Consider the following 18102-nt stretch of genomic DNA (forward strand, 5'->3'; position numbering starts at 1 on the left):
ACACCTATGAATCTAATTATATGAGCATAAGCTTCATCTAGTTATCTGGGTTTCTTTTACGGGACATAGTCACCTCATAGTTATGTTACTGGACTAGTACCCAGAGGCCGATATTGTTATTCAGAGGATAACATTCTACCATTCTTTGAGGAAGAGAGACTGAAAGACTAATGATAGTCTGAGAAATCTTTTGCCATAAATAAAACAATAAATTAGCTTTCTTAATTACTGCCTGTACCTCCCTGCTAGCATTTTGTGAATCATGTGCTAGGACTCCCAATACCATCTGCATATTAGAACTCAAATCTCTTAAATATTTAAATAAAAATTATTCTTTAATTATTCCTGGACAACTAGACATTTATACTTATATGTTGTCTATTTTGTTTATTTAGGAATAAAGCCTGATAGTATCTCTTCTGGGCCAATAATTCCCATGCCATAATTAGACACAAGTAAGTAATGAACCTACTAACACATATATCTTTGGAAAGTAGAAGGAAGCCAATGCATCCAGATAAATCCCATGTGGTCATGGGGAGAACATAAAAACTCCTTGCAGACAGTGACAAAATTGAACCAAGGTTTCTGTAAGTTTAATAGCATTATGTTAACCGTAATGTTACCATACTACCCTCAACATACGTATTATAGCATATTTGCTAGCTCTTTGCCCTATTAGCTTTCTAGAGTTTTTGTAGTCTTCTCTTCATCTCTTGATATTTCATTTCCTAGTTAACATTGTGACACCAGTAAACTTGGCCACTGTACTTACTGTCATCCAAGTCATTATTGTCAAAAAACCCAACCTCCTGCATTGATCCCTGTGGCACACTATGCCAAAAAACATTTATGCCTGCTCATTGTTTCCTGTTCACCAGTCAGTCTTCTATTCGGGCGAATATGTTATCCTCTACTGCCAATAACCCTTGATGCTGCATCTTATCAAACAACTTCAGGAAACCTATGTATTATACATATTCCCCTTTATCCATACCTCTAGATATTTCTTCAAGGAATTCCAGTAATTTGATCAAACAAGATTATCCTTTCAGAAAACTGTGTTGACTTTATTTAGTTACATCAAATATTTCAATGTGTCCCATTATAACTTATTTAATAATTGCTTCTAACATATTTCCCATGACAGATATTAAGCAGGTCTGTATTTGGCCAATTTGTATCTCCCTGTTCTTTTTAATAAAAAACTTATATTTTCCATTTACTAATAAAACCTTCCTGATCACAGGGAATTTTGGGTGACACGTCACTATCTCGTTGGCATCTTTTTTTAAGAATGCAGGATAAAATCATGGATCAACTCTTATGATCCTTCCTACTTCTTTTGTCTGAAATATACAATGTCCAGTTGCCACTAGATAAAACTGAAATTAGCAGATTTGGAAGATTCAACAAAATTTCCTTCGTATCGGAGGTTGATGAAGTATGTTCTGTAGTAGAGTAGATTGATACCTGTGGATAATAGTTTGCATGAAAGCTATAAATAGAGCAATAGTATTATGCTGAAGCCCAATTGCTGCCTTCTTAAAACATTTACAAAATATTAAAATTCCTACCTTTAACCTTCTTCCATATGGTAAACTTAAATGAAGGGTGGATCTGCTGCTTATGTTTATTATTTGATGCCAACTCAAACCAAACTTGGCTAATTCTAGAGGCCATCATTTGCAATACTGTTTGAATTTTGGGACACCCATGAAACTCTTTAGAATGTATTTCCTGTTTTGTAGTTGAATTTGGTTTCAAATGAATAGTATTGTTGTCACCCTGCTGCTCAGTTCAATAATTTTGTGAGGTGATTTATTTTTTAAAAAAAATAGAGATTTGCAGCAAATGACTCACTGAAGAGATTTGTACTTCATGTAACACTTCTGATCACTGTGGCTTTAAACAACTTACATTTGTGCAAATGATGATCAAAAGAGGCTCAAAGACATACCCACACTTGTGATCCGTTCTTTTTAGATGATTATAAAGCACGCTTGAAATCATCTTTCTTTTGAAGACAGTTCTTGGCATTAAATGAAAGAAATAAAAGAGGTGAAGAATCTGCAATGTACATAAATGTGTGTGTGAGAGAGACAGAGAAAGAAAATGCTCAGTGATAGGATAATTGAACAAAAATAACTGTGGAGAGAGAGAATCCAGAAGAGAATCCTAGCAAGACATTGTAAGCTAGATAAAGGAACAAATGTAGGTTGGCTCAGCATGGTGTAAAGGCCCATTCTATAATTTAAAAAATGCTGCATACAAAAATATTTTGGTTTGAGTTGGTGTATACTGAGAAGCCTGTGCATGTTGGTTGAATCTTGCACCCACATTTGTGGGGTACTGCATGACTGTGTAACCAATTTGGAGATGTCCGTAGTGGATCCTGTTGCATAAAGTTGACTCAAAGCCTAGACGTTGTTCTGCATAAACTCAGACTGTTGAAAACTTTGACTTTATGTACCAGTTTCCACTGTCTGGATGGTACCCACACAAAACACCAGCTGTCCATTTCCCTCTGTAGATGCTGCTTGACACGTTGATTCCCTCCAGCAGTTCAGTTTTTGCAGCAGTTTCTCCAAGCTTGATCACTACTTTGCGATAATGTAAGCTTCTGGGAATCTCAACGCCATTTGATGAAAGCTACAGAAAATCCTGAGCGAATGCTAAGGCAGATATCACCAGAGCTCAGGTTCAAAGCAGAGACATAGGACTTATGTAGCAGCAACTCTGACCACTGCGTCATTCTGACATGCATTTTGCGAAGAAGAGAGACAGAAAAGAGGATGGACAGGTAGTGTTAGAAATACTTTCTCTTTTAAACCTCTTGCACTAAGACCCAGACATGTCAGTCAAAGAATTGATGCAACTTTTCCCTCAATGTCTAAACCATCCAGCACAGCAAGAGCATTCTACAATTTCGGTGGATTTAGGAGAGAGAAGCCAACATAAAATGCTCTTGAAATCTTTCCTTTCCTCTTTTCCTAGTGTGAATCTGTATTAACACATGTCAACTTTGTCAAACACATAGAACAAGTCAATAAAATCAGATATTAAGAGAAAAGGCAAAATGAAAATCAACCAAATTCAAAATGACTGAGTGTTTAATATAGTTATTTAACACAGAATATTGGCTTCCACATAACCTTTCACATTTCTGAATAATTTCCATTTAAATGATCAATTTTGTAGTCATTAATAAAGCTCATTATTGATCTAAAAAAAATTGCCCACAGAAAATCTGAGCAATTTTCTCTTTGGTTCCTGCCAAGAGTTAATTCAAGTGCACATTGGCATTTATCAACCATGAATTATCAAATAAATTGAGCAGCAAATCACAGAACGAATATGTTGGAAGGACCAAAGCGTGGCTTTAATTTAACATTTCAAACATTTTAGCAACCTGAATGAAATGTGGGTCATTGAGGTATGATTGTATTTTGAAATAATTATGGGTCAATTATGAAATAATTAAATAAAATAATAATTATGGATTAATAATAATAATAATGGATGGAGAAAATAACAATTGGCAACGAGAGCATCATGAGTGTAGCCAGCACATATATTTTGAAGGCAAAGTGTGTTTGACTAACCAGACTGAATGAAATAAAATAAGAGGAATGCAGTATACTGTACATCGGTTATATAGATTTTTAGAAGACTTTTGATAAATTCTCATATCAGAATCTGTATCAGATTTATTATCACCAGCATATGTTGTGCAATTTGTTAACTTAGCAGCAGCAGTTCAATGAAATACATAATACAGAAGAGGAAAAAATAATAACAATAAAAATAAATCACTTACAGTATACATATGTTGAATAGATTAAAAAACCATGCAAAAACAGAAATAATATATGTTAAAAAAATGAGGTGGTGTTCATTGTCCATTTAGCAATTGGATGGCAGAGGGGAGGAAGCTGGTCCTGATAGCTGAGTGTGTGCCTTCAGGCTTCTGCACCTCCTGCCTGATGGTAACAGTGAGAAAAGGGCATGCCCTGGGTGCTGGAGATCCTTAATAACCCTGCATTTCTGAGTCATTGCTCCTTGAAGATGTCCTGGGTTCTGTGTAGGCTAGTACCTAAGACAGAGCCGACTAAATTTATAACCTTCTGTAGCTTCTTTTGGTCCTATGCAGTAGCCAGCATACTAGACAATGTTGCAGCCTGTCAGGATTCTCTCTACGGCACATCTTAGAAGTTTTTGAGCTTCTTATTGACATGCCAAATCTCTTCAAACTCCTAATAAAATATAGTTGCTGTCTTGCCTTTTTTATACCTGCATCGATATGTTGGGACCAGATTATGAATGGAAGTTGATGCACCATCAATAACTCTCAGAGACTGGAAGTGAACGATAGGCTTTCATTAGCAGCAAAAAGGGAAAACGACATCTCGGAGACTGAGGGAGCAGCAGTGCCCCAATCGCCTTTATACAGGGGTCTGTGGGAGGAGCCACAGGAGCAGTCAGCAAAGGGGAGTGTCCAGACAGGTATACATAGTTTACCACAGAAGTCTAACATAATTACAGACTATGGAACTATAGATACTGTAAATATAATACAAAAGCAAAGGTTATGCTGAGACTATATAAACCTTGTTTGAAACAGAACTGGAGCCTTGGTCATTAGAGTTCAGTAAGGATGCAAGTCTTTAAAGAGGGTGCAAAAGAAATTTACTTTGAAGGTTGCAGAGATGAAGAATTTAGGCTAGAAAGATATATTGAAGAAATTGGAGTTGCTGTTCTTGGAGCAAGTAGGGTTGAGAAGTGATTTGATGGGCATGTAGAACTTCAAAGGAAAATTGTTCACATTAGCAGGTGGTTCCAGGACTGTGGCACAGTTTTATGATTTTGGGCAAAAATACAAGGAAGATGACAAACACGAGGAAATCTGCAGATGCTGGAAATTCAAACAACAACACACACACAAAATGCTGGTAGAACACAGCAGGCCAGGCAGCATCGATAGGGAGAAGCGCTGTCGACGTTTCGGGCCGAGACCTTTCACCTGGATTTCTTTTCCATGAAATGTAGTTGCAATCATTACCTGAAAGGGAAGCTTTGGGAAACAATTGGAACTAGAAACCGGTATGGGCATAATTATTCAAATTGTCTCCTTTTGTATCACAGTAATTCCTTGACTTCCTTTAGTCACAGGGAGACATTTTAAACCTAAACCACTTACTGGAGAAGGAACCCAACCATAATATAAAATGCGGTTTAAGGTCCATTTCTTTGCAGCCAGTGTGGAGGATCAGAAAGATCTTGGGGTCCGAATCCAAAGGGCACTCAAGGCAGCTGCGAAGTTTGACTCTGTGATTAAGAAAGCATACAGTGCACTGGCCTTCATCAATCGTGGGATTGAGTTTAGAAGCCGAGAGGTAATGTTGCAGCTATATAGGAACCTGGTCAGACCCCACTTGGAGTACTGTGCTCAGTTCTGATCACCTCACTACAGGAAGGATGTGGAAACTATAGAAAGGGTGCAGAGGATATTTACAAGGATGTTGCCTGGATTGGGGAGCATGCCTTATGGGAATAGGTTGAATGAACCCGGCCTTTATCCTTGGAGTGATGGAAGATGAGAGGTGACCTGATAGAGGTGTATAAGATAATGAGAGGCATTGATGGTGTGGATAGTCAGAGGCTTTCTCCCAGGGCTGAAATGGCTAGCATGAGGGGGCACAATTTTAAGGTGTTTGGAAGTAGGTATAGAGGAGATATCAGTGGTGTTTTTTTATGCAGATTGTGGTGAGTGCGTGGAATGGGCTGCCAGCAACGGTGGTTGAGGTGGATACAATAGGGTCTTTTAAGAGACTCCTGGACAGGTATACGGAGCTCAGAAAAACAGAGGGCTATGGGTAACCCGAGGTAATTTCTCAGGTAAGGACATGTTCAGCACAGCTTTGTGGGCCGAAGGGTCTGTATTGTGCTGTATTTCTATGTTTCTATGTTCTAATATTTTAGTGCAGTCAGAAGATAATTACACTCCCTGACCTGAAGTATTTTTACACCAGGGTAATGCACAAAGAAATTAGCATCTGCCAACAACTCTAAAGTTTGTGGAAAAAGGTGATCTCTGAGCACTTGCAAATTTTCATCTCTGCAAGTTAGATTTAAAAATAAAGTGAGATTGTTGTGTAAAGTGATGAAATGAAACCAGAACACAGGGTTTGAAGGGTACCTAGCACAATTTTCAAGAGATTGAAAAGCTGATAGCATAAAAAAAGAATTATCCTTTGGCATCTTGAAATGTGTAAAGCATGAAATTCAAGATTTGATAACGTTATATATTCCAAAGAACTTTATTGGTACACCTGTGAGGACTTTTGTTGAAGAACAGAGCATCAAAAATAATATTCTGAAATCCCTGTAGATACCTATACAATTTAAACACTAGTTTATACAGAGTATGTCTATAACAAGAGCCATAAAAAGGCTTTACAGCTCCACAATGGATTTGTAAACATCTTTAGCTGTCTCCTTAGAACAGAATCAGTAGAATCGACCCTTTTATTCCAGGGACATTGGGGTAAAACTCTATCGACATTCAGTATCTATGTCAAAAATTATAACAAACTAAATTATCCTCTCTAACCATTTATGATCATTACTTTTAACTGAGTGTGGACTTCAGGAAGGATCATTCATGGGAACACACTCCAGTCCTCATCGAGGTATCAGAGGTAGAAAGGGTGGGCAGTTTTAAGCTCCTGTGTGTCAACATCTCTGAGGATCTATCCAAGGCCCAACATATTGATATAATTATAAAAAAGGCACAACAGCAGCTATGTTTCATTAGGAGTTTGGCGGGAATAGGTATGTCACCATAGACACTCACAAATTTCTACAGGTTTAACCTGGAGAACTTTCTGACTGGTTACAACACCATCTGGTGCAGAGGGGCCACTGCATAGGATCGGAAGAAGCTGCAGGAAGTTGTAAACTCTGCCACCTCCATCATGGGCACTAGCCTCCCATCAGCCAACACCCAGGACACCTTCAAAAGGCAGTGCCTGAAAATAGCAGCATCCATCATTAAAAATTCCTCACCCAGGACATGCTCTGTTCTCAGTGTTACCATCAAGGAGTAGTACATGAGTCTGAAGACAGACACAAAACTTCACAGAAACAGCTTCTTCTCCTCCACCATCAGATTTCTAATGGGCAATGAACCCATGAACACTTCCTCAATATTCTTTTCCCTGTCTTTTTCCAATGCTTATTTAATCTATTTTGTTTATATAATGTATACTTAATGTAAATTATAGCTTTTATTGCTATGTATTATAATGTACTGCTGCTGCAAAGCAACAAATTTCATGATACCCTAGCTTTAAGCTGAAGACACATTTGTATAGGTTAGGGAATTACATGGTAGAAGTGGGTACGGACACTTGAATTCAGGGAAGTAGCATTTGTTCCAGTGGATACATCTGAGCCATGTTGAATTAGCAGGTGACATAAGAAGGGAAGAAAAGAAGATTTTAAACTGGATAATGGGCACAAGGGATCAAAGTTGTAATTTTGTCATTTTCAAAGAAATAGAGAAAGCAGTTAAAATGGGAAATGGTAAGTGATAAGTGATAAATAGGTAAATCAGTAGATAAGGCCAGAGGATTCAGACATAATAAAAAACATAAGGCAAAGAGCTTGTAACTAAGTGTTAGTAGCATTGAAAATAAAACAAGAACAGAGAGCCAAATATAATAAATAATTATGACCTGATGCAGAGAAAGTAAATCCTGGAGAAGCTCAGCATGTCAGAAAAATGGCAGAAAAATCTGTTGAGAAAAATGAGCAATCAACGTTTCAGGTTGAGACCCTTTATTTCGACTGTAAGAGCAGAGGGGAGGTAGTTGGTGTAAAGAGGCAAGGGCAAGGACTGGAGCAAGAGATGGCAGGTGATAGATGGCTTCAAGTGAGGAGGAGAGATAGAAGGAGGAGAGTGGAACTAATGCGAGAGACTAGGAAGCCTGTGTGAAAGCAGCGTCACAAGACTCATAGACATATATAAGTAGATACATCACATATAATCGAGGTTAGTTACACATCATGTTACAAAAAAGGAGAGCTGGACTTGGCCTGTGGTCTCATGGATGGAACTGACTTTGAAATTATGCTTATCCATATTGAGATAATTCCAACTGGATACCATAAGGTCACTGAATACTAAAACCATTATTCTGGGGCAGAGATAGGGTATCTGGTAAGCATCATGGGATAGCTATCTATTGGATGGTTAAACTATACCCTTATAGCTTTTTGGACTCCTGGTTGGATATGCATCTAATGTATGTGATCAGTTGTTAATATATTTGGTCTATTGTGTACTGCAAATACATTGAAAAATAAGTCTACTAATTGGTATATGTTTTATAGAAAAAAAATTCTAGAATTTCTCTCTATTGGTGATACGTGTGCATAATTATAAAAATATTTATATGATAAATCTTTGACACTTCAAATGTATCTGGGTTCCATGTGATTCCCATTATTGGCTATTGATTTATATGATTGTGTGAAGATAAAAATTGTTCACATGTTACTTATGTTTAAATATTTAGTCCAAAAGTATATCAATGAATGGAATCAAAAGTGGATTAAAATTTCCTTTATATAGAGGGTATGAATGACATTTACAAGTATGAAGTTCCCTACCATTCCAGAATTTCATGAATAGACTCCCATTCCCGTGTAGGATTCCAATGGTTACTTTCAATTAAACTGAGTATTTGAATGCTTACTGTTTGTAATCTTTTGATGGTCCAAATAAATAAACATTGAATTGTGATAAGTAGTATCCTGACAGGCTATTGATCCTGAGAAATGAGTTTGGGTATCACCATGGTTACTGGAGAGTTTAAATTCAAATAATTCAATCAATTTCAAATACGTATAAAAAAATCAGTAATGATGTCAATATAGCTGCAGAATTTTTATCAAAATAGTTTGACTTTTTTTTATTACCTTTGTGTGAAGGAAATTTGTCATTGTTAAATTGTATGGGCAGATTTCATTCCAGCCTCCTCTTCCCTAGTAGACTCATGATTGCTCTCTGAAAGGCTTGCAATGTGACAAACGATAACCTGTTAGCCTTGCCTACTGGACTAAACAATTTCCACTTCCATTGAATAAATAAGTTAACCATTGTGAACTTGAAAACTTGAAAACTCGAGGTAAAGTGAAAACATCGAAACCCATGGAATACATAACCGTACTCTCCGTGAAAACATACTGGAGGACCACCCTCTCCTGAAGACTGGGACTTCTTCAAAGAGTATAATTTATATTTATTTTTAAAAGCTGCTTTGTACATCTTTCAAAATTATGGTCCATTGACAATAGTATGGAATTTACCTTGATATATTCTACCCTTTGTATTATCTGTCATCTTACCCTCTGGGAAGTTTAACTTCCAAACAATACTTCTGGGATTTGAGTGTGACCTTCTGTAATTGTCTCTTGTGATAAGAATTCAGATCAAAAATTCACCAAATGGAGAGATAGGACCAAGTAAAATCGCCTTAGGGTAATTAGACACTGGTGAATATTTGGAAATTATTTCCATATTCTGATTAAAGCACTGCCAGAAAGTCATTTATTCTAACTCTTCATCCAGGCATCTGATGCAGGATATTCATCCCATGACCTCAGACACCTTCCTACATGCTTTGACTAAAAAAATTGGACAGCTATGAAACGTTAGAATCAGTTGAGTAACTTCTTGCTCAGTTTAGTAATGGGAAGCTGCAGATAGCATTTCTGGAAAATATTGATACATATTGCATGTTTAGGATTGGAGCTCAGAACAACAGTGCTGTTTCATGGAGGCAATGCTCTTGGGAAAGACAGATACTTAATTCCAATGGGAAGAAAAGGTTTTAGAATATTTTATATTGCATATATTTTGTTTATTTCATTTTTCCCTCAAGGTATCAAAGAAGGTCAATTAAATCTATACTGGCTCTCAGAGAAAAGCATTCCCACACTTGTCCCCCTGTATCTTATTCTCTCTTACCTCATCATCTTCCATCCACACCCACACTAGGGGCTTAGAGTGGTCAATTCTCTATCTGTGAATCTTTGGAATCTGGGAAGAAGCTGGACCACCTGGGGAAAACCCAACATATTTAGTCACAGGGTGTATGCACAAACTGTATACACATAGTGTCAAATCTGGTTTGCCGGAACTGTGAGGCAGCAATAATACCTGCTGGAATACTGTACGGTGTGACTTTTGGAATTGAAATTTGATCTTAAAATGAATTCTGCATTTTACAGTGTCCCTTGCAGGATAGTCCTTTATTCAATGATTAGCTCAATTAAGCAAACATTGAAGATTTCTAAATCAAAGGGAGTACTTTTTTGAGCTACCATCAGCAGCTTCTCAGAAGATCACATGGCAATTATCCAAAAGGAGAGAAGCAGGCATAATGTTTCACATCCATTACCCATTGTCAGTCTGTGAATGAATTAAAGAAGCATAATTTTTCTTTTTTTTCCACAGAAGCAGCCTGACCTGCTGAGTATTTCCAGTATTTTCTGTTCTTATTTTGGTTTTACTGCATCTGGAGTATTTTTTTATTTTCTATTATTCAAAGTGTCTGATCCATGTGTCACTTGAGGCAGACACAAGCAGATTATGCTCATCTATGGTTTCATCTCTATTATGTACAAACAAATTCAAAATTCCTTGGGAGAAAAATCTGATCTGATTTATTACACTTGCTATCTGGTCATCTTGTGTGGCTGCTTAGAATACTAATCTGCTGCACCTTTCCTGTAAACCTATAACAGCATGTGATAACCCTAATAATAAAAGCTGACATTCAATGAAAGTACACTAGTCATTATGTACTTTCAAGAGTAACAGTTCTGAACATCCATGAACTAAATAGTCTCTGTGGTGACAAATATTTAATGCTGTAAGTATTTTTGTCAGCAGGCTAATTGCCATTTGTCCTCAGCATTGGAATAATAGATGCAAATGTTGCCCATGTTGGTCTGAAATGTCTTTCAACCATTTTAGCAGAGTATGTTGAAGCAAGCTCTATTAAACCCATGGAGAGAAGAATGCTGTCTAAATCGATTATTAAATATCTGAATAATATTGTCCCACATCATAAATTCAAGATTATTATTATTTCATGTTTCATAATTTATCATAAAACAAAATAACTGAATGGAATACAAAAATTCCATTCGGCATCAATAAGGCTGAAAGCAATGAAAATTAAATTTTAATCATGTTGTAAACCGAATTGCCAAAGTATCTGAGTAAATGTTAATAACAAATGATTAAGAAAATAATAAATGCACAAGTTTTTTACATTTGATTTATTTCTTACTGATCTACATTAAAATGATTCTGAAGGATGCCTGGAGTAAATTCTGTAAACAGGATAATAAAAAATGTGAAGTGCTTGTCTACTTGAACCGTTAAACATCCAATGTTGCCATAAATCTTAGAATTCAGTTTTGTTTCCAAAAGTTGCCTATGAAAAAAATCATTGGAAATAATAGAGAAAAAATAACCTTTTAGTTCCTTCATGCTGTATCCCCGCAGCTTGCTTTGGATTCACGGGATTACGAAATAGTTATACATCATAATAATAAATTACTCCAGAGGAAATAATACAGGGAGCGAATTATGCTCTCAGCTTCATGGCAATCTGCAATATGTGTCTCTCAATTAACTGCTAGGCAGGAATAAACAAAGAAAAATTGTTTCCATTTGTAGGGAGAGTTGAGAGGCTGGGGCATGGGGAAGGGGTTAGAAATGAAAGAGCACAATTTTAGGAGGCTAGCTAAAATAATCAGAAGAGAAAACACGTCTCTAATCTGAAATATGAAGGCAATTGATGAAGTGAATTCAGTGTTTTAGGTTGAGACCTCATGCAGGATCTCAATCTGAAACTTCACCTTACAATTTTTGCCTCCACAGAAGCTGCTTGATTTGCTGGGTTCTTCCAGTAGTTTGTTTTATGATCAGAAATGAGGTGCCCAAAAGCCTGGTAGAAGCTGATACAACAGTAACCTTCAAAATGGAATTGAATGAAAACCGCAAAGGAAAATGCTTTAGTATCAGAGCTTAGAGCAATGTTGGAGAAATAAGTTGACTGTGCTTTCAGAGGACTAACACCAGCACATTTGTCTGTATGACCACATGCTGCAAAGTTTTGTGATCATTTCTTTCTGAATAGGTAAACTTAGTATTTGCTGTTGAAACTTACAGCAATTCTCTGAATTATTCCACCTCAGATGTGCTTCATAATAGGGTCATCAGTCTCTGGAGCTAATTCATAGAATTTCCATGATCCTGTGCACTTCGGAGGAATGAGAAGCAGAGGCAGATTCTGCCTTTAACTTACCACTCAATCATTATTACAACACATTGACGAGCTACGGTCAATGTACCCCAGCACAGAGCTTGTTCCTGAAACTTCTTGGAAACCAGTTTTGTTTGCTTCTTAGATACTGAATATTTGCACAGTTGTATGGCTGAACAAATCATACTGAACTTTTTTGGAAATACAGTACTGTGCAAAAAGACTTAGGCACATACATATATATAGCCAGTGTGCTTAAGACTTTTTCACAGTACTGGAATAATTTTATGCAGTACACTGAACTGCTGCTGCAAAACAAAACAAATTTCATGACCTATGTGATAAATCTGAATCTGATATGTGTCTCCATAGTGGACCGAGAGTGAGAAGGGGACAGACAAAGGAAAATCATGGATGGGAAAAGGAGAATGGAGAGAGGATGGAATGGGAAGCACCAGACAGACATTCTGTAAACCTTTTGGAATCAAATGTCCATACTTAGTGCCTCAGGGCTGGTTGTGCACCATCCCCACCCCTGGCACTTCTTCTCTGCTGCCTGTCCCACAGCCATCCTGCGGCATTTCATACTTGTATTCTCGACATTCTTTGCTCCCACCAGATTTATAAACTCACTCTCCACTCCATATTGACAACTACAATATTGTGCAAAAGTCTTAGGCACCCTAGTTATATTTATGTGCCTAAAACTTTTGCACAGAACTGTATCCCTATCAGTAAGCTTTGAGGGAGGATGAGTTCACATGAGGCGTGAGATGATAGCTGATATTTTACCTTCCGTCCCTTAAGTGGGCACATCTTTTGGCTCTCACTCAGAAATCTCTTATTTTGAGCTACCTAAGGAAATCTGCCAAGTTAGACTTGATCCCCATAGGAAATGAATCCTACACAGTTTTACAAACATACTTAAAATCCAGTATCAAGATCGTTCTGTCCACCATTAGTAGAGCAATAACAATTCCCAATCAATGTAGGTAAAGGACTGTAAACCTTTTTAATTCCAATCTTTCATGGCTATAAAGAAAAAATGGCCTCCGCTTCAGTTGAATTTTCTGTATTGAGGGCTATGAATGTTCAGTCACTGAATACTGTATATTCAAAGTTGAGATTAATTAATTTTGAGTACCAAAAATAACTGGTACTCAGTGGACCTAGTGGAAATTAGCCATGATGGTTGGAATGGTGAACAAGCAATGATATGACCTTCACCTGATTCATTTGCTGATTGTGAATGATCTCCTGGACCCAAGAAGTAAAATTTAAGTGGGTCATCAAGATTCAATTTAGTAAACATTCCCACTCTACTCTACACTGTTAGACTGACCTTTGAAGCCAATACTTCATCAATTTTGGCTGATTCATTTCGATGTCACTCAAGACTAGCTGCATTCCAGTGGCCTATCCTGTCCAGGTTAGTTTTGGTTTTGAGGTTCATATTTCCACCTACCTGTTATTGATAGAAGCAAAGCTTTTTCTTCTGTTTCAGATTGCCCTCATAAATATAAGTTCCTTGCAATATCTTTGAAGATGTATGTTCTTGGTTAATAAGCTCTTCTTCTATTGAACGTCCTCTGAACTTCAAATGCCCCAAAGCTGTGAAGGGCACTATAAAAATGCAGACATTTATAGGTGTGATGATGCAAATGATCTAAAAGCTCTCATTAAATATGCTAAAGGCTCATGTCTTATTATTAGATGTTAGCATTTTCTAATGTTAATTTCTGATTATGTATCCAATGTAATGTTGGGGAAATTGAGTCTTGGATTTCTTAATGTATCTTTTCTCTGCATGATAATTATACATATTACTGAAAATAAAGAAAAGTACAATTTACATGTGTGATTGCATCTTTTGATTCAATTAGTTATTTTTATTGTTATTCAATTTTGTTCTTATCGGCTCGAGTATCTGGTTCACCAACTTTCATTAAGTGTGTACTCTATTTCCAGTCCTAAGGTCAAATTCAGAGATGAAAATCCAAGGCAGGTAGTCGAGAGTAAATCAGATGAAGAGAATTTGCATAACTATTCAGTTGATTAAAACTGAGAAATATGTACACCTATTAAAGCAATTACAGAATATATTTATATTAACATTCCAGACACTGGATCCTCTCTCAGGAAATTAGCGCTATATTTGGAATAATGAGAAAAAATAGCTATTTATTTATGCTTAATTTTTGCCAATTTTCTGCCAATGTTTAAATGGGAGTTCAAAGATGGCCACTTCTGGATTGATGAAGATTTCCATTTCCTTATCACCACAGTTAACTTTTGACTCCTCTAAGCATTGTGACATAATGAGAGGACTGACACTGGTTCAAATCCAGGCTAACAAGTTTTATTGTTGCCACTAAGCCCTTCTCTTCTGCTGTGTAATTAAGTCCTACGAAAACACTGCTCTCAAATGACAGAATGGAGACTATTCTGCTTTTCACTAGCTTGAAGCTATACCCTCCATGAATCAAAACAGGCTGCCATCAATCAATGTACAAGTATTCACTGGATATTAGAACAAAACAACACAAAATTCCCTGCCAGCATCTGTGAATCCACCGTACAAGCTTTGCTTGGAGAGCTGAGGTTTGTCCAGGGAAAGCACTGGGAAAACTCAGGACATATCTTAGTGTCTCAGATGCTGCATTTGTCATTAATTCTGAGGTAATATACTGTATCAGCCCCAAGGAAGGCTAGAACAAGCTATGGGTAACCCAACAATCTGCTTAAAGATGGGTACGACTGAGGAAATGGACAGAAGTAGGCAGATGTTGCAAGTTTTTGTAGATTATAATATTTTCTTTTAAGGTAATATCTCTGTTATGAGCTAAATAGTGTATGGCACTGGAAATTGTGGTTCAGGAAGACATTGTATTAGTGTCTATGCCACCTTTTAATGTTCAAAGAAAATTTATTATCGAAGTACATAGATGTCACCATATCATACCCAGAGATTCATGTTAGTGAAGGCATTCACAGTAGAGCAAATAAATTCAATAGAATCAATGAATAACTGAGGCCCTCCATTGGTTGGGGTCAACCATGGATGTTGCATCCTGGCTGTCTGCATGATACACCAGCCAGAGCAGTAGGATGTGGAGAGAACGCTGTTGTCCATGCAGCTGATGAATCCAAAGAAGTGGCTGAGACCGAACACTAGGAAATCTGCAGATGCTGGAAATTCAAGCAACACACACAAAATGCTGGTGGAATGCAGCAGGCCAGGTCAGGACGAAGGGTCTTGGCCTGAAACGTCGACATTGCTTCTTCCTATAGATGCTGCCTGACCTGCTGCGTTCCACCAGCATTTTGTGTGTGTGGCAGAGAACGATACAGTTTGGTATCAACAGCATCACAAGAGTTGCCAGTCAGCATTGAACTTAACATACAACCGCCTTAGGGACTCCAGCTCTGGAGTTTTCCTTGGAGTTTTATTCCCGAAACCTTCCCCATGAGTGGGTATAGCAGCAAGGCAGAGATCAAAGTTTTTCTTCTCCTGGATGAGCTGCGAAGTACGGCTGACGAATCTCATCTGCCCAAAGCGACTTATTTTAAGGTGCCAGTAATCCATCTTTGCCCCTTCTCCTGTCAGTAGAAATGGTGCCTCTGAGCTTAATAGCTAAGCCACACATGAAGCCAAGAGCTGGACTTGGGTGTCAGAGGTTATCTGAGATGCACCCCATTGGAAGCGTTTATCCACACTACCTCCCTCCCCTGGTTATGACAACCTTCACGAATCAATGAATAATTGTACACAAACAACAACAGACCAACAAAAATATGTGTAAAAGAAGGTAAATTGTTCAAATACATACATACATACATACATACATACATAAATATACAAACAAACAAACAAATACTGGGAACATGAGTGGTAGAGTCCTTGAAAGTAAGTCCATAGTTTGTGGAATCAGTTCAGTGTTGAGATGAGTGACGTTATCCAAACTGGTTCTGGAGCCTGATGGTTTAAGGGTAACAACCTTTTCCTGAAACTGGTGGTGTGGGATCTAAGGCTCCTGCACCTTCTTCCCAAGGGCAGCAGCGAGAAGAGAGTATAGTCTGAATGGTGGGAGTCTTTGAAGATGGATGCTCCTTTCTTGTGGCAGTGCTTCTTATAAATGTGCTCAAAGGTGTGGAGGGCTTTTCTTGTAGACTGTATCCGCAATTTTTTTAGGATTTTCCATTCTTGAGTATTGGTGTTTCCATACTAAGCCCTGATGCAACCAGTCAGGATAAACACTACTATGCATTATAGGCATCTGTCAAAGTTTTACAAGGCATGCTCAATTGAAACAAACCTATAAGAGAGTAGAGGCATTGTCATGCCTTCTTTGAAATGGCACTGACATGATGTTCCCAGGACTAATCATCTGAACTGATAACACCAAGGAATTTAAAATTCCTCTCCACCTTTGATCCTCTAATGATGACTGGCTCACTGACCTTCCATTTCCTCCTCCTGTAGCCGATAATAATCTCTTTTATTTTGCTAATGCTGAGTGAGATGTTTCATTGCAGCAAAATCCCACCATATTGAAATCAGTTTAATATCATTCATAAAATAAATAATTAATGAAATTCATAAACTTTGTGGCAGCACTACAATGGAATACATGATAAATAAACCAAAAAAATGAAATTTCATTAAATATATACACATACATACATACATACATACGGAGGCTGACTAATTTTACAACGCTCTGCAGCTTGCTACTAGCAACCCCTCCCCCCACCCCCAGACCGGCCAGTGATGCAGCCAGTCAGAATGCTGTCCGTGGTACATCTGTAGAAGTTTTAGGGTGCTTCAGGTGACAACCCAAATCTCCTCAAACTCCCACTGAAACATTGCTGCTGCCTCGCCTTCTTCATAGCTGCACCAATATGTTGGGACCAAGTTAGATCCTCAGAGATATTGACACCCAGGAACTTGAAATTACTTACTCTGTCCATCTCTGATCCCTCTATGAGGATTGGTTTGTGTTCCCTCAACTTACTTTGTCTGAAGTCCACTATTAGCTCTTTGCTCTTACTGAGGTTGAATGCAAGGTTGTTACTGAGACACTACCCAACTAATTGGTATATCATGCTCCTGTGTGGCCTCCTGGCACTCTCTGAGATTCTGCCAACAATGGTTGTACCATCAGCAAATTTCTAGATGGTATTTGAGCTGTGCCTACCAATTCAATCATGAGTGCAGAGAGAGATTTGTCACCACCTTTGTGTGTCAACAACAGTAGTGTTGTCGGCAAATTTAAATATGGCATTGGAGCTGTATTTAGCCTCACATTCATAATTGCCTTTCATTTCAAGACCACCTTCTCATTCAGTGTGATGCCACACTATTAAGAAAGAAAATGAGAAAAGAATTGTGCAAAGAAAACCAAAATTATATAAAGCAAGTAGGAATTTGTATTAACATATTATTTTCAACTTGGTACTTGACCTATTCAATTGCTAATGTGGGAGACTGGTTTCCTACAACATAGCATTGCATTTAAAAAGATCAGCAGTTTCTCATGCAGTGCTAGGACAACTTTAAAGTGTAAAATGCTTTATGTGCTGTCAAAAGCTATCAAAGTATTCTTATGTGTTTGCTTACTGACCTTGGAAGGCTTATATCACATAAGCAATTTCTTTATTATCTAATCAATGGTGAGATCCAATTAACATGCTCCATCATATTTATCCACACTGCTTTAGGTGCAGTTTTAATTGTTTACTAATCCTCTCTTTA

The sequence above is a fragment of the Hypanus sabinus genome, chromosome 20 (genome assembly GCF_030144855.1).
Source record: "Hypanus sabinus isolate sHypSab1 chromosome 20, sHypSab1.hap1, whole genome shotgun sequence".
Lineage (NCBI taxonomy): Eukaryota > Metazoa > Chordata > Chondrichthyes > Myliobatiformes > Dasyatidae > Hypanus > Hypanus sabinus.